The sequence below is a fragment of the Esox lucius genome, chromosome 15, assembly GCF_011004845.1.
Source record: "Esox lucius isolate fEsoLuc1 chromosome 15, fEsoLuc1.pri, whole genome shotgun sequence".
NCBI lineage: Eukaryota > Metazoa > Chordata > Actinopteri > Esociformes > Esocidae > Esox > Esox lucius.
The window spans coordinates 10,898,919-10,916,997 of NC_047583.1; the positions used below are offsets into that span (position 1 = coordinate 10,898,919).

The 18,079-nt window shown below is 42.5% G+C and overlaps 1 protein-coding gene across 3 annotated transcripts in view; it reads right to left on the bottom strand.

The window, feature by feature from the left end:
• LOC105015777 (AT-rich interactive domain-containing protein 1B) overlaps positions 1–18,079 on the bottom strand; it is a 173,113-nt gene that overhangs the window by 153,431 nt on the left and 1,603 nt on the right. The window lies entirely within an intron of this gene.

The following is an 18,079-nucleotide window of genomic DNA, read 5'->3' on the forward strand; positions in this document are numbered from 1 at the left end:
CATATACATGATGCGCTGGCTGCCGCTGTTGTGTCGCTGCCAGGACATAGCATGCATGGAGGAACACCCGGCTAGTAAAGAGATCACCCTGCGCACTCCAACTACATTTAATATGTGTGGTGTGTGTGTGTGTGTGAGGTGTGAGTGGCGTGTGTGTTGTACATGCGATTGTGTGTGCACATGTAATTTAGGGTGGATTGTTGAAATACACCAAACTAGGTCCCCCTCCCTGACACAACTCTGAAACGGGATGAGGCCAGATTGACTTTTTAATGCCATGTGGTCTGTCATAATGGGCTGCTCAACCTGGGTGTGAACTGAAACAGGCTATCTATGATCCCCACAGCCTCTCCAAGCCACCCTAGAGAAAAGCACAGAGCCCAGGACACCTCAAATCTGTTAAGACTTCTGAATCAAATCACCCTGCTGGGAGAGAACCTGAGGCATCAAAAATGTATGCTAGTCCAGGCACACCTTGCCCCAAAACAGGCACCAACCCCACAACCAGGGCTCCAACCCCACACCCAGGACTCCAACCACACACCCAGTGCTCCAACCCCACACCCAGAGCTCCAACGCCACACCCAGAGCTCCGACCCGACATCCAGTGCTCCAACCCCACACCCAGGGCCCCGACCCGACATCCAGGGCTCCAACCACACACCCGGTGCTCAAACCCCACTCCCAGGACTCCAACCCCAAACCCAGGGCTCCAACCCCACACCCAGGACTCCAACCCCACACCCAGGACTCCAACCCCACACCCAGGACTCCAACCCCACACCCAGGGCTCCAACCCCACACCCAGGACTCCAACCACAACCCAAGGCTCCAACCACACACCCAGGGCTCCAACCACACACCCACACTGCAACCACACAACCATACTCCAACTACACAACCAAACTCCAACCATATACCCAGAATCTAACCCCACCCCCAGACTCAAACTGCATAACCAGACCCCAACCAAGCTATCACAATCTAACCACACCGCCAAACTCAAACCGCATACCCAGACTCCAACCACGCCCCCAGAATCTAACCACACCCCCAAACTCCAACCGCATACCCAGACTTAAACCACACCCCCAGACTATAACCCAACACAAATAAACCGTATTTACCATAGATTATACAGATATCAGTTCATGAAGTCTATTTTTTTCAAAAGATGTTTGTGTGTGTGTGTGTGTGTGTGTTGTGTGTGTGTGTGCGTGTCTGTGATTTTACCTCCGTTTTCAAACATATCATATTGCGAGATTAAGAGGACAAGATAGCTAACCTCATTCTTCTCAGCTAAATTCCGTTAACTGAGCTGAACCTCCAGGTGTTAACACAGGTTTTTGCATCAAAAAAGCTGTCTAAACAGAAACTGGTAGGTTATTCCACAGTGGCTGGGAGACAAGAAGTTATGGGCCCTGTGTGGTTGTGCGAAGGTGCGTTTTAGGGATGCACCCATAAGAATATTATTGTCCGACAGCTGATATTTGTAGAACACACACGCATAATGTCGCCATCAATAACTAAGTGTTGTTATTGATACATTGGCATAAATAAAACAAAAATGTCTATGAATCCAAATTCAATCATACCAAAGTTATCCCTGAGTTAGACTTGACACAGAAAGAGAATAGTACTCGTTCCCCGGTACTGCAAACAAGTAAGTTCATCAAGATACTTGAAACCTATGTAATTGGACAAGTACAAAATCTGATATTTCTGACCAAAAAGTCAAGCCCTGCTTGATCCAGAAAATCACATTGTATGATTTTTTTAAAATGAATTTGCATTTTATTGCATGACATAAGGATTTGAACACCTACCAACCAGTACGAATTCCGTGCAAGTCTACAATAAAATTGTAGACTTGCACAAGGCTGGGATGGGCTACAGAACAATAGGCAAGCAGCTTGGTGAGAAGGCAACAACTGTTAGCGTAATTATTAGAAAATGGAAGAAGTTCAAGATGACGGTCAATCTCCCTCGGTCTGGGGCTCCATGCAAGATCTCACTTCGTGGGGCATCAATGATCATGAGGAAGGTGAGGGATCAGCCCCGAACTACACGGCAGGACCTGGTCAATGACCTGAAGAGAGCTGGGACCACAGTCTCAAAGAAAACCATTTGTAACACACTACGTCGTCATGGATTAAAATCCTGCAGCGCACACAAGGTCCCCCATGCTCAAGCCAGCGCATGTCCAGGCCCGTCTGAATATTGCCAATGACCATCTGGATGATCCAGAGGAGGAATGGGAGAAGGTCATGTTGAGACAAAAATAGAGCTTTTTGGTCTAAACTCCACTCGCCGTGTTTGGAGGAAGAAGAAAGATGAGTACAATCCCAAGAACACCATCCCAACCGTGAAGCATGGAGGTGGAAACATCTTTCTTTGGGGATGCTTTTCTGCAAAGGGGACGGGACGACTGCACCGTATTGAGGGGAGAATGGATGGGGCCATGTATCTCAGTAAGAGCATTGAAGATGGGTCATGGCTGGGTCTTCCAGCATGACATGACCCGAAACACACAGCCAGGGCAACTAAGGAGTGGCTTTGTAAGAAGCATCTTAATGTCCTGGAGTGGCCTAGCCAGTCTCCAGACCTGAACCCAATAGAAAATCCTTGGAGGGAGCTGAAAGTCTGCATTGCCCAGCGACAGCCCCGAAACCTGAAGGATCTGGAGAAGGTCTGTATGGAGGAGTGGGCCAAAATCCCTGCTGCAGTGTGTGCAAACCTGGTGAAGAACTACAGGAAATGTATGATCTCTGTAATTGCAAACAAAGGTTTCTGTACCAAATATTAAGTTCTGCTTTTCTGATGTATCAAATACTTATGTCATGCAATAAAATGCAAATTAGTTACTTAAAAATCATACAATGTGATTTTCTGGATTTTTGTTTTATATTCCGTCACACAGAGTTGAAAAGTACCTATAATAAAAATTACAGACTTCTACATGCTTTGTAAGTGGGAAAACCTGCAAAATCGGCAGTGTATCAAATACTTGTTCTCCCCACTGTGCCTCCATTTATAATTTTGAATTGACTAGCTTGAACCATAAGGTTTTTATTGCTGTGTTTTTTAAAGTATAGACAAAGGCCAAAGTGTGCACAGTCTGTTTCACTTCACCATTTGGACTTTGCTTCAGTATCCCATCTGGGTCCAGATGCTGAGAGAACTAGCTATTTGTGAAGTCTTGGACAGCAGACAGATATTTGGCAACACTTCTACTGTAGGAGGAATGTACTGTTTGATCAACAGAAAGCAAGACAATAAGAGGGAGAATAATCTGTCCTACTCTGTTCAACAGTTACAGACTCAGCCCCACCAAGCCAGAACCAGAAACAATTACAGACCCAGACTCACCAAGCCAGAACCAGAAACAGTTACAGACCCAGCGCCACCAAGCCAGAGCCAGAAACAATTACAGACCCAGCCCCACCAAGCCAGAAACAGTTACAGACCCAGACTCACCAAGCCAGAATCAGAAACAATTACAGACCCAGACTCACCAAGGCAGAACCAGAAACAGTTACAGACCCAGACTCACCAAGCCAGAATCAGAAATAGTTACAGACCCGGCCCCACCAAGCCAGAACTAGAAACAGTTACAGGCCCAGCCCCACCAAGCCAGAACCAGAAACAGTTACAGACCCAGCCCCACCAAGCCAGAACCAGAAACAGTTACAGACCCAGCCCCACCAAGCCAGAACCAGAAACAGTTACAGACCCGGCCCCACCAAGTCAGAACCAGAAACAGTTACAGGCCCAGCCCCACCAAGCCAGAACCAGAAACAGTTACAGGCTCAGCCCCACCAAGCCAGAACGAGAAACAGTTACAGGCTCAGCCCCACCAAGCCAGAACCAGAAACAGTTACAGGCTCAGCCCCACCAAGCCAGAACAAGCCATATACACACTACAAAATGGTTAAGGGTTCCCATCTTTCCCTGTGAGGCTCACACCCTCAAACTGACCTAAAAAGCAAACACCATCTTTCATCCAAGGCCTCTCGTCAAGTCACTATGGAGGCAGACATTTTATGGAGGGCAGCACCGTCCCAGAGCTTTGATCCAGAAGGCCAGTCAGGGGTCTTGGTAAGGGCAAGCAGACAGGCGGCAGGCAGGCTGCAGGCATGCAGCAGGCAGGCAACAGGCAGAGAGCAGGCAGGCAGGGTAAGTGGAAGCACATTGAGCTACATTTACAGGCTGTCCTTTACATTTCTCTGGATCTAACAGCTCCACCTCAGTCTAATGGAGGTGTGGAGTCTACACAGAGTTCAAGTAGTTCTCTCTCTTTGTGTGTGTGTGTGTGTGTGTCCCGTCCCCATCAGGAAAAAGGCTATGTTAGACTTAGGGGTCATGTTTAGTGTAAACCAGTGCCAATTTCATCCACAAAAATAGTGAGTAAAATATTTATTTAGCACATATTTTTCCTATTAACAGGCACGGTTATGAGGGAGGCTGTATCCTCTGTGGCAATTAGAAGCAGTGAAACAGAGAACCCTACAGCACTGGCTAAGGCCCATGGTTTTATCAGGTCAATTGAAAATTATATAGCCTTCTTTTGCTCAGCAAGCAGCTCAATTGTCAAATTCTGCATGAGCAAATCGAGACTGGAATGGAGATGAGATTAGAAACTGTCAACTGTCAAAATACGTAATTAATTGACATTTTATTGTAGGTTTATTTTAATGGATTTGGCTGGATAATGTTAATTGAAATAAAAAAAATGGTGTTCCTGTACGCTCCTTGGCTACCTGATAGCTAACTTCACCTACATTTGGTAGGACTGGTGTTCATTTTATTCCCTGAAGTCAGTGTACTATATTTATATTATAGGTTAATGAGGAAACCAATTTGATTTGACTAAAATGTATTAAAAATGTAAGGGCATTTTGTTGTCTAAAATTGCTCACAGGGTTTTGTCATTTTGATAATAACGAAATCAAATTATTGATCAAATGGCAAATATAAGCCATCAAGATTTTTACTCAAATTGACTAAGACTCGAAAAAATAAAAAAGTTGGCAAAATGAACACTGGTAAAAAAAATAAGCCACAATTAGGGTTAGAATTAAGATTTAGTTAGGGTTAGGAGTTATATTAGGGGTCATGGTTAAAGGATAGGTTAAATACTTTTTACCCCAAAAATAAAAACAACTGTGAGAAGTGAAACAATCATGTGTACGTGTGTGATTCACGTGAACATAAAGACCTCGACAAATCACTCCCCACAGGGGATTCTGACAGATCACCACCAGAACAACCTGACGGGGGTTAAGGTAAAAACATATAATTGGGCAGTGTATTAGAATTGGGTTTACTTTTACATTTACATAAAGAGTTATGACGTGGCAAGTTTAGGGGTTATGGTTAGGTTAAGGTTAGGGTTAGGGTGAGGGGATAGGAAACAGGGATATCTGTGTTTAACATCCCCACAAGGATTAGATAAGAAACGTGTCCGTGTGTTTGTGCGTGTGGGAGGGGGTGGGGGGGTGCAGGATAACAAAACCAAGGCAACAACAATATACAATTGTGGTCAATATCCAATATCTTTCAATTCAGTCAGGACTAACAACATAAAAACAAAATGTCAATCTCTGAGAAAACATGGCTTTCCCTTCGTTCCCAACAAAATATTCATGACAAAACTCAATTTATTCATTCCATTCTGTTTACTTTATTACTCTACTTTTATTCTCCCTTTTCTCTGTTTACAAGAATAAAAGCCTGACAGAATCATCCTCTCCACAAGTCAAATAAATCACAGCACTCACACACGCATCATTCAAATTCAAAGAACACAGCTAAATTATAGATGGCCCCTTTTCCCCAAATATGCATTTCATTAGCATTTCCTGCCACGCATTCTCCTCTGAATAGAGAGAAAGATGGAAAGAAGGAAGGATGGAGCGATGGAGGCAGAGAGGAGGGATAGAGGGAACGAGAACTGGCTCACAGTAAAGCAGGACGTGTCCTCTTTCCCAGGCCTAATTTAGGATTCAATTACAATACTCTTTAAAAGCATCGACTTCGCAATTAATTATTTTAAGATTAGCTTGACAGTAATGGGCCTCCCACCAAAGCTGCCCGACGCGAAGCGGCACGGCTCATCCCCTCTCTTTTTCTCTCTCTTCCTCTCTGCCTACCTCTCTCTCTCTCTCTCTCTCTAGGAAACAGAGATAGATAAATCAGTCGCCTACCCCTCCCTCTGTCCTTTCTTTTTATGCATGTTGTTGTGTTACATTCCGTTTTTACCTCCGCTTTCTCCTCTGCTCGCTCTAGTTGGCATGCGATTGATACTGGTGCACAGCGCTGGGCTGCTTTTACTAGTCACAGGGGCCCTGCCTTCAGCCCGGCCCAAGAGAAACGCTGACGGATGGCCCCTCCGACGCCCGCCCGCCCGCCCGCCACCGCGAGGCGGAGGCGAAGAAACGTCCTCCTCCGCCGCTTTGATTGGAGGCAAGCAAAGCATTTCTCTTCCTCGCGTCGGCCGTCTTTCCTCCCTCTTGTCTTCTCTCTCCCGCTCTCTTCCTGTCGTGCTGCATGACCGCCGCCTGAGCGTTCGGAAATGAATTTCCCCACCCCCTCCCCCCGGCGTCAACCAGCCCCTGCTCTGTTTATTTAAATATTTTATATGTAAGCAGTCATAAAATAAGTGTCATAACACGAGGAGAATGATATGCGTAAAGGCCATTATGCATAATGGTTTCTGATGCACACAGGGCCCATAGTGGGGTCCATTGGAGTACGTGACAGGCCTGAGTCCAATGGAGTACGTGACAGGCCTAAGCTGGGAACCAATAAGGAATAGATGGGGCGCCTGTCTTGCAAGAACCGGAGCAAGCTGCACGCCCAACTAAACATCAACAAGGTAGAGAGCAGGAACCTTGACAGAGGTAGAACAGGGCCTCTCTCACGCACTATTTAACTCTGAAACACACATTCTCAAGGTTCTAACAACACACACATTACAGTGTGCTGTACAACTGCATCCTCTTCTGTAATCTGAGAAAAACTATCTGTCTGTCAAGTGAAATAATCTGCCCTGTATTTCCCTGCTCTGACATGTATTAACAGAGTAATATTGACCCAGGTGAATTGCCCATTAGGACAGCACCAGAGCTCCCATTGGAGAAGGCTCAACCTTGGAATACAGTCATTATCTTCCTTTCCAATGTTCCCAGACTAATTTTCCTCTCATTTCTCCAAGTGGCAGATGATTTGTCTTGGCCTACATGTGCAACACACAGAGGAGTACAGCTGTTTCAATTTGACAAAATAATTATACAGATATTTGAGATTTTATTAGGATCCCGCATTAGTTAATGCCAGGAGCAGCTGCTACTCTTTCTGGGGTCCAGAGAAACATGATACAGAGAGACATGATACAGAATAGACAGGTACAGCACAACTATAAACATGTTAAAAACAACACAGTAGTATGTAGCTCTTTGGAGGTCAGAATTTACCGAATAATTATCAGAGTAGGCCCAAGTGATCATTTAAAATGGGCACATAAACAAGACCCTGATTGGGAAAGCAGAGAGAGAGAGAGAGAGAGAGAGAGAGAGAGAGTGAGAGTCAATTCCAGACTCTGACCCTGGATTTCTCCTTCATTCCAGCATTCTAAATATTGAAAGTGCAAATCAGCATAAAAATCCATGGCCTAATTAACAGAAGAAGCGGATGTGAGAATGTTCGTTAAGGTGATGCTATTGGCTTGGCATTTCAAAAACCCTGTCTTTAACAAGCTCCCATCATGCCACAGGGCTGTCAGGGGGAGGGGTGACAGGGTCACAGATCAAGAAGGGGTTTGTCCCTTGACCCCCAAACCTCAGTTGTCGTCCCTAAACTCACACACACCTGCCGGTGCTGAGTTGGACCTCCACAGCCCAGGTCCCTTTGTCCTCCAGCTCCTCTCGCCCTCTAAGTTCTTAATTATCTCTAATTGGACTGATTGTCTTTTTTCCTCCTATCCTATAATGAAACTATTCATCTTTAATGGTGTAAGAGTGGAGGCAGGCAGGCAGCAACAGTCACCCACTAACTAACTACAGCACTGAAGGTCAACACTAAGGACTGACTGGAGGAGAATGAAGAGGAGAGTTGACAACACTTAGGGAAGGTAGAGACAGAGAGCGATAGTAGAGGGACACAGAGCGAGAAGGGCGGAGACAGAATGGAGAGTGTTAGAGACAGAGTGATAATGACAGAATGGAGAGAGTCCTGGAGACAGAGTGATAATGACAAACTGGAGAGAGTTGGAGACAGTGATAATGACAGAATTGAGAGAGTTGGAGACAGAGTGATAATGACAGAATTGAGAGAGTTGGAGACAGTGATAATGACAGAATCGAGAGGGGTTGGACACTGAGTGGTAATGACAGAATTTGGAGAGTTGGAGACAGAGTGATAATGACAGAATTGAGAGAGTTGGAGACAGTGATAATGACAGAATCGAGAGGGGTTGGACACTGAGTGATAATGACAGAATTGAGAGAGTTGGAGACAGTGATAATGACAGAATTGAGAGGGTGGACACAGAGTGGTAATGACAGAATTGAGAGAGCTGGAGACAGTGATAATGACAGAATCGAGAGGGGTTGGACACTGAGTGATAATGACAGAATTGAGAGAGTTGGAGACAGTGATAATGACAGAATTGAGAGGGTGGACACAGAGTGGTAATGACAGAATTGAGAGAGCTGGAGACAGTGATAATGAAGGAGGGAGACAGTGGAAGACAGAAGAAAGACATTTCAGAAATGTTTCCTTTCAGACTGCAACCTCACCTAAAGCTAAGTTTGCACTTCTGTCAATGTCAGTGGATGTTCCAGACAGTCGAAATGTGCAGGTCTGCGGTTTCCCACACAGTCAAATACTGACTCTATATGTGCTGTAATATACTACAGTAAAAGGCCCTGCTTTTACAGTCAGCTGCATTTAGAGATCTCCAGGGTTCATTATCACCCACCACTAAATGTGATACATCGCACAGAGGTGCCTCAACACTCATGTCTCTTATCATGTCTCTCATCTCAGCCTCCTTTCTGAGCACAGGGACACGTCGTTAGCCTAACTATAGATTATGCTAATGTGATCTACAACAAGGCAAACAGAACCAACAGCTGACATTAGAGTAACCTTTATATGCTGATCAAGCAATAGCAATGGATGTTCATCAACAAGACAAAGTGACCAGTCGCACTAAATCCTCTATATCATCATCATCATCATGACACCTTCCCATACGCTGACTGTCATTCTGTCATCTGCATAGCAGTGTAGCTTTACATGACCAGGTGTGACATACTGCTGCTAGCACTGTGTGAAAGAGAAAAAGATGAAGAGAGAGGTTCTCCGACAATCAGAAAAGTTAGACTACAGAAACTCAAGTATTGGAAAATCTGAATGTAAATGAGTTGTCAAAGTTTCTAAATGAAAAAAAAGGGATTACAACACTGTTTGACCCTTTTGGCAAGGAGTTCAACATTGAGTAAGATGACCAAAACAATAATGAACCCTGTACAGCACAGCAGCCTGACAGAGAAGTGTACTGGTCTTGGGCAGTGGAACACACACACATAGGGTTGAACACACAGTTAACATGAGTGGGTGGAGGATGTTTAGCGAGCATCTGTCAACTCTTGGTAATATGATAACCTTGCAGGTCCCACTCCTATTCACAAGGGGGCGACAGCAGAGTTTGGTTGTTTTTGTCTTCCAATTTGTTGTGAAATCAAGTATTCTTCCCTAGCCTAAAATGGAAATGGTGGCTTAATTTTTTATCTCCAGACAATAAACAGATTCAAAAATCATAAAATATTCTTAAATATACTTGCGGTGTAATAAACAACATTATAAAATGTTAATATGCTGCTTTAAATGTTTTCCCTCCTATCAGCTAAAAAATAGAACATCATGTTTTGATAACAGGGCAAAATGCAGATGTCTAGTTGGTTACAGAGTCATTACAACAGCCTGGAATCACTTGATATTAGGCTTCTAAACAAAATACCATGGTCTTCACAACAACCCCCAGTGGACAGGCCAAGTACCCCCAGGTGAAAACCACTAGCCTAGCCTTATAGATCAAAAACAAATAAAACCACTACCCATGACATCACAAGGAACAACACACTGCCTTGCAGTGTTTTTACACTACGATGGATTTATTTCGATGAACAAGACTTGCGAAGTAACGTGGGACACTTTCCTGACAGATACTCCCTGGAGCTTATGAGATCTAAAGATGTCTCACTCATTGTTTATTTGACTAGACTGAAATAGCGGTGAAATAGAAATTCTGGCGCAGGCATTTTGCCTTGTGGTGCATCAAGAGTCATTCATAGTGTGAATCAAAATTTGTATTTAATTCAATGTGAATGTTATTTGGAATATATCTTTATTACGAAATATATTTTTATTATGACAAATATCTATTCAACTGGTTCTTAAGAGATAATCAAGGCTCACACCTCTGGATACTGTGTTTAGGAAGACGCCCATGTGGGGACTTGAAACACTTCAGCAATCCGATGGCTCTATTCTGGTAGACTGTGAATCGCACTTAGGTGAGTGCTGGCCTATCATCTAGCATTCTCCCCTGGGGCAAATGGGAAGTGGAGAATGTCAGACTGATATAGATATACTTTGTGTATAAATATTGGATAGGATCTGCAGGATCTAAAACAAACATCACTTTATTCCACTCCTTAAACCTTCTTACCATACAAAGACAGAGAGACATGGAGAGTGGTCAGAGGAAGAGAGAAAGAAACAGAAAGAAACAGAGGTAAACAGGGTTACAGATGTAGAAGAGGGATATAGAGGTAGAGGAATAATATAAAGATAGAGGGTTGATATAGGGCTTGTTTACAATGTGCTGTATTTTCCTAGACCTATCAAAGAAGACTTGAGAGTCAGAACTGAACTTCTGGGCTTCTGGGCAGTGCGCACGTGTACCCCTCAATTTTCACCGTGACCGATGGCAACAATCCGGCGTGGTACGTCTCCAACATGCAAGTGTAATTACAACGGAAATGATTATGCAAGCTAAGGTAAGTCTATCTAGCATTTTATTTTCTCATAATGTACAACCCTTTTTCCAAAATAGTGGGGACGCTGCGTAACATGGACAAATCATTTAAAACCTATAGTCAATAGACAATAGTACAAAGACAACAAATAAAATGTAGAAACTGAGACATTTTATTGTTTCTTGAAAAATATATGCTCACTTTGAATTTGATGCCAGCAACACGTTTTTAAAAATTTTGGGACAGAAGCAACAAAAGACAGGAAAAGTTGTGTAATGCTAAAAAACTAAACCTGGTGGAATATCACACAACTAATTAGGTCAATTGGCAACAGGTCAGTAACACGATTGCGTATCAAAAGATAATTCGAGAGAGGATGAGTTTGTCAGAAATGAGGATGGGCAGGGGTTCACCACTCTGTGAAAGACTGCGCAGGCAAGTAGTGGAACAATTTAAGAATATGGTTTCTCAATGTAAGATTGCAAAGAGTTTGGGTATCTCATCATCTACGGTACATAATATCATTAAAAGATTTGGAGAATCCAGAGAAATCTCTATATGCAAGGGACAAGGCCGAAAACCAATTTTGGATGGCAGTGATCTTCGGGCCATCAGACAGCACTGCATTAAAAACAGACACGATTCTGTAGTGGAAACTGCACTGGCTCAGGAACACTTCTAAAATACATTGTCTGTAAACACAGTACGTCGCTGCATCCACAAATGCAAGTTAAAACTCTACCATGCAAAGAAGAAACCATATATAAACAAGATCCAGAAATTCCACTACCTTCTCTGGGCCTGACTTCCTTTAAGATAGACTGAGGTGAAGTGGAAAACTGTCCTGTGTTCTGACAAATCAAAATCTGAAATTATTTTTGGGAATCACAGACGCCTTCTTATCCAGCTTCTTATCAGCGCACAGTCCAAAGCCAGCATCAGTTATGGTATGGGGGTGCAGCATTAATAGTGAAGGTACTATTAATGCTGAACAATATATATAGGTTTTTGAGCAATATATGCTGCCATACAGACATACATGTATTTTCAGGAAAGGCCTTGCTTATTTTAGCAAGACAATGCCAAACCACATTCTGCATGTATTACAACAGCATGGCTCTGTAGTTGAAGAGTCCGGGTGCAAAACTATCCTGCCTGCAGTCCAGAGCTGTCACCCACTGAAAACATACGGCCCATTATGAAGAGGTGATGCAACACAGTGGTAAACATGCCCCTGTCCCATCTTTTTTGAAATGTGTTGCCGGAATCAAATTCAAAACGGGCATGTATTTTTCCAAAAACATTATACGTTTCAACATTTGATGTATTTTCTTTGTACAATTTTCAATTAAATATATGAATAAATGATTTGCATATTTGCATTCTGTTTTTATTTGCATTTTATGCAGCGTCCCAACTTTTTTGGAAACAGGGTTGTAAACAAGCCCATAGGGGTAGATGGAGTATATAGAGTTAGAGGAGGATATAGAGGTGGAGAGGGTTATAGAGGTGGAGGGATATATAGAGGTAGATGGAGATATAGATGTAGAGGGGTATATAGAGGTAGATGGAGATATAGATGTAGAGGGGTATATAGAGGTAGATGGAGATATAGATGTAGAGGGGTATATAGAGGTAGATGGAGATATAGATGTAGAGGGGTATATAGAGGTAGATGGAGATACAGATGTAGAGGGGTATATAGAGGTAAGTGGAGATACAGATGTAGAGGGGTATATAGAGGTAGATGGAGATATAGATGTAGAGGGGGATATAGAGATAGATATAGAGGTAGAGGGAGCCCCACTAGGGCATAGCCCCTCCTTTTGACTGCGTTTAACCTTCCATTGGAGGACGCACAGGCTTAGAATAGGCAGCAGGGATCAGAAAATAGAGAGACAGGGAGAGGAGAGGGGAGAGAGGGAGAGACAGGAGGATTGGAACAACAACAAAAAACTGAGAAAATTAAAAGGAAAGACAGAGAATTCAGGGAGAGAGATATCCCTTTTCCTCAGAGGGGTGTGTGTGTGTGTGTGTGTGTGTGTGTGTGCGTGGCTGTCTGTGTGTCTGCGTTTGTGCTGCACATGGCTAATTTGCATGTGTGAAGGTCAGGGGGATTGTGGGAGGTGAGGGAGGCCAAAAAAGGGCCCCCTGCTGGCCTTCCTGGCTCTGTGCCCAGCCCTCCCCTCCAAGCCACCCAACCACCAACCCGCCCATCCAACCCCCGCCTGCCTGCCCCTCACACACATGGCACTCCCACCTCTGGAGGGGGAGGAGGGGTTGCTCCAGGGTAACAGAGAGAAAGGAGAAAAGCACAGGCAGGTTGAAATCACCCGACCAACCAGCCTTCCCCTAAACACACATCACCGTATTTCCGGACCTTTCTTTTCACACATTGAGGCTGGGGTAACTTTTCACGCATAGCTTTTTAACACTGACGTTTCCTCTGTTCACAACTCTCCCTCTTTCTCAGTCTCAGTAGTCAGCCCCACACCTCAGTGGCCTGTGAGTTCAAATGCTGCTGCCAGTATTGCTATCCTACTCCAACAAATTTACATACAGACAGATGTTAGGCTTCTTGTTCAGATCAAGAACCCATCTCTCCACCCACAGATGAAGCACGTGTACTAGCTACCTGAAACTAAAGTACATCCTAAACTCCAAAAGTCACAAAGAAAACATACTGAATAATTTAAAAATGGTTCTCCTTCAAATCCAAATGAAGATTTGACTGTTCTGAGAGAATCACAGGCCTGAGCTACAATTATTTTATTAGCAGATTAATTATACGTCCAGTCAATAATCTATTTTTTTTGTTTGATTTAATTGGCATTTGAAGAAATCCGTGGGCAGTCCCGGGATAACATAGTTGCCAATTACGCTCCTGCGCATTTGTTTCATCCTGCAAGATGAAAACCCTGGCAGTCTTTCAGCTCCTTATCGGGACCAACAGAGCAAATTAACATTTCACTATGTTGTTCCTAATCAGCATTAGGCTGAGCTACACTGGGCTAGAAGAGCTGGGGATGTAAACAAACCAACATAAACAGAGCGTGGACAGCGAGCAGGTGAAGCAGTCAACACTGGGGCCGATGCTGGCCTTGAAAACTACTGCTGACGAGGCTTCTTCTGTCTGCTTCCCATTGTCACACACACACAAACACTCCCACTGCAATAAATAAGAAAATGTGCACACAAGCCTAGACATACATAGAATATTATGAACCTTAAGCAAGACACACATAGAATAATATGAATATGAAGCTAGACACACAGAATAATATGAACATGAAGCTAGACACACAAAATAATATGAACATGAAGCTAGACACACAGAATAATATGAACATGAAGCTAGACACACAGAATAATATGAACATGAAGCTAGACACAGAATAATATGAACAAAAAGCTAGATTTACAAAGTATAGAATTAACATAAATCTAGACATACAAGAAGTAATATGGACATAAGGCTAGACATACATATAATAATATGAACATAAAGCTAGACATATGTATAATAATATGAACGTAAAGCTAGACATGCATAGAATAATATGAACATTATGATAGACATACATAGAATAATATAAAAATAAAACTAGACACACAAGGAATTATATGAATATAAAGCTAGACATACAAGGAATTATAATCACCCATAAATGTGGGTCGATACAACATAAATACCACACCAATATATACTGGGGCAAATAAGGGAAACAAAGGGAGTCAAAAGAAAAATTGTGTACCAGGACTCAAAGAATTAAAGTATTGTGTCAAATGAAGTGAATACTACATCTGGAAGGAGACTTGAACGTTCCAAATCAACAGAGGTGTTATTTCTGACAGCCCTATTTGATGAGCTCAACTGTGCCCAAACGAAGTCATCTATGACATCACAGAGACTATGCTCCTCTTTCCATATCCTCAGTCAAATAGGACAGAGTAAATCAAAATCCAGGACAATGCCATTTGGATGAAAGAGCATCTTAAACTAGGGCTTACCTCACTGCGGTTTTGTCTGTGTGTGTGCGTGTGCATGTGTGTGTGTGTGTGTGTGTGTGTGTGTGCGTGTGGGTTCACCTCCCTGCCTGTTGGTTGCTGGCCAGAAAAGAGAGGGAAACTGGCTTGTAAATGAGGAAAGCGTTTTCCTCACACAGCTTGTTCCTAAAGAGAGGCAATGGGGAGGAAATTAACTGGAAAAAGGAAGATTCTCTCAACAGGTGACTGAGCCATGTTTAATCACCCTCACACAAACACACACACACACACACATAGAGCTATGTTGATAAATGATTCACAACAACCATACAGCTATGTTGATGAACCAATAACGATTCACAACGACCATACAGCTATGTTGATGAACCAACAACGACTCACAAATACCATATCGACCCGCTCATACAGGCGTTATGTTGATATAGTTCATTATCAAAAGTAATGTATACTAGAGATAGTGAAGTTTCAAATAAATAAGTTAATAAGTTAATATGGGTCATTGTTAATGGGACAATGGCTGGTTGAAACAATGTAAACAGTTCCAGTATTTTAAAGGGTCAATAAAAGAGGAACCCCCAAGTGGCACAGCATCACTGTCTCGCAGTACAGCTGCGTCACTGCGGCCTGGAGTTCAAGTCCTTGTCATAGCGTAGGTCAGTGCCCAGAGGCCTCGTATACAGCATTGTAAATGGGCTCGGCTGTTGTTGGAACCGGATGCCTTGCCTCAATACACTTTTCCAACACCTTGTTGTAGGTGGGGCACACGCGATCCAGGTTGTTGGCCAGTGAATGTGTTCTCCTTCAAGGCTGTAGATACTGAAAACTACTTCCTGGTTGACTGAACATTGTAATAATAAGCAGGATTGCATTGTGAGATCTGCATCAGAAAACATTTTGCCATCTTCGACTCTCCAGATCTGAAGCTAGGCCGTATGGGAAAATTTGAATTCAAAATCAGAATATGGATTCTATCCATACTGTCCAGCTCACGCATACACACACACACCTTGATATTCATAAAGCCAGATCATGGGCCAGTTTGGAGGATCCATAACAGAAGAACCCTGTCTGCGGTACAGTTCACAGGTAATTACAAACAGCTTTTCCCACAGATACACTGACCGTTCATAAGGAAAAGCCAACACAAACCCTTTCTGGTTCTAGTATAAAACGATTTAGTAATGTATGTAAATGCATGTAAATACATTCATTACAAGTTAAAATGCATGCAATCTGTGCATGACATATTGTAAAATATTTGTATCAATAAGAAATTGGGTAATATCTTCTAGAGATGTCTTATGCCTGTAAATTTAATGTTTATGATGTTGTGTATTTTACTGCACACATTATCCAATCTTAAGCCCACAGATGCCTTTAAATAATAGGTCTAAATATCATTACTAGAATTTATTTACCAATTTCAATTTGGGAGCGATTATTCTCTGAGGCTGAAGGAGAGGCTTATTATCTAAATGGCTGCACAACTCGGCTGCGGTAGGCATCACATTCTACAATCACCCTTCGATGACCACCTATTGTTAGGGCTGCACTTCAGAATGTTTGGAAGGCACTGAAAACGGACATATACATTGATATTCTGTAATCAAGAATAATATTTTACAAATTGCTTAGAATTTTTTTTCCTGTACATTAATGTAAGGCAAAATGGTGTACCAGTTCAATTGTCCAGCATAGTAGGCCGACTGTGATTGTGAAAAATATGATAACTACTGAAGAATTAAAACAATTTCAACATAGAATATTTATATTATATATAATAATATTTACATATTTATAAATGTATGTATGTATATATATACACATATGTGTGTGTGTGTGTGTCAATGTTACATTTTTGAGATGTTGTGTTTTACTTTCCTATCAGTGTTTCTTTCAGTGTGTTTAATAAAAAAGAATATTAGAAACGAAAAGACTGTGTCAGGTAGTAGGCTTCACCTCCTCTCTGCCCTAAGGGTCAAATATATGAGTCATACTCAGCAGAGCGCATCTGTGAGAACAGATTTCTATCCATACACGGTTCCACAACCCAGAAGCATACTGTATACAACTGTCCTTTATTCTATCGCCTAGACTGGAAGATGACATTATAGCGGCGGTTTCTAATGGTCCGTGCCATTTACTATGCTCCAGGTTGAGCGCATGAAACAAGAGTTCAGCTATAGGTTCAGCTCTATTTACATGAGCAGCGCACAGGACCCAGCGGAGAGATGGAGAGCCAATCAGATGGCAGATTTGATGTCAACTCAGAGGCAGCCGTCTGGAGAGTATTACAGCCACTTTACCTCCACAATTCAAATTCCAAATCTTGCGAGGGAGAGGAGACCTTCTTACTTCCATAGCGGAGTACTCCGTAGGACAACGAAATACAGATGCGTATCCGCTTTTTATAGACGTCACAGCTTTTATATTTGCTAAACATCGAAGGATTTGGAGATATAAAGTTAATTAAACGCAATATTATTATATGTGTAACGTTATTATTTGAAGAGCGTCCATAAAGCGCGTCCTTCAAGAGGGCGTTCTGCAACGTGTCGGCAACCACGTCGGCAAGAGGACGAATCTTCAACGCTAGGCATAATTGATTTGATTAAATGTTAAAATGTATTAACTGTCTCATATAAATAAAGCTATTCAATATTTAAAAAAATAGTGAGGGTCATAATGAACACACTGAAAGATTGTGCGTTCAATCGATTTTAAATAAATACATAATTGCCTATTAACATCATTTTACTTTGTTCTACGCGCAAAACAAAATAGTTCTCTAGCCAATTTAGGCTTTATGGACCAATAAATTCGGTGTGTAAATTATCCGTTTCGAGTTGCTCACATAGGTGACTGACAGGCTATTGTTTTTCTAGCAAGAGTCACCTTGAACATATCCGAAAACATGTCTGCTCTCTTTGATAATGTTACCTTCATATTAGAAGTGCAATATTCACCGATGTGGAGAGGGCCAAGTCATTCTCTGTACCAACACTTTTAAGTGCATTTTTATAACT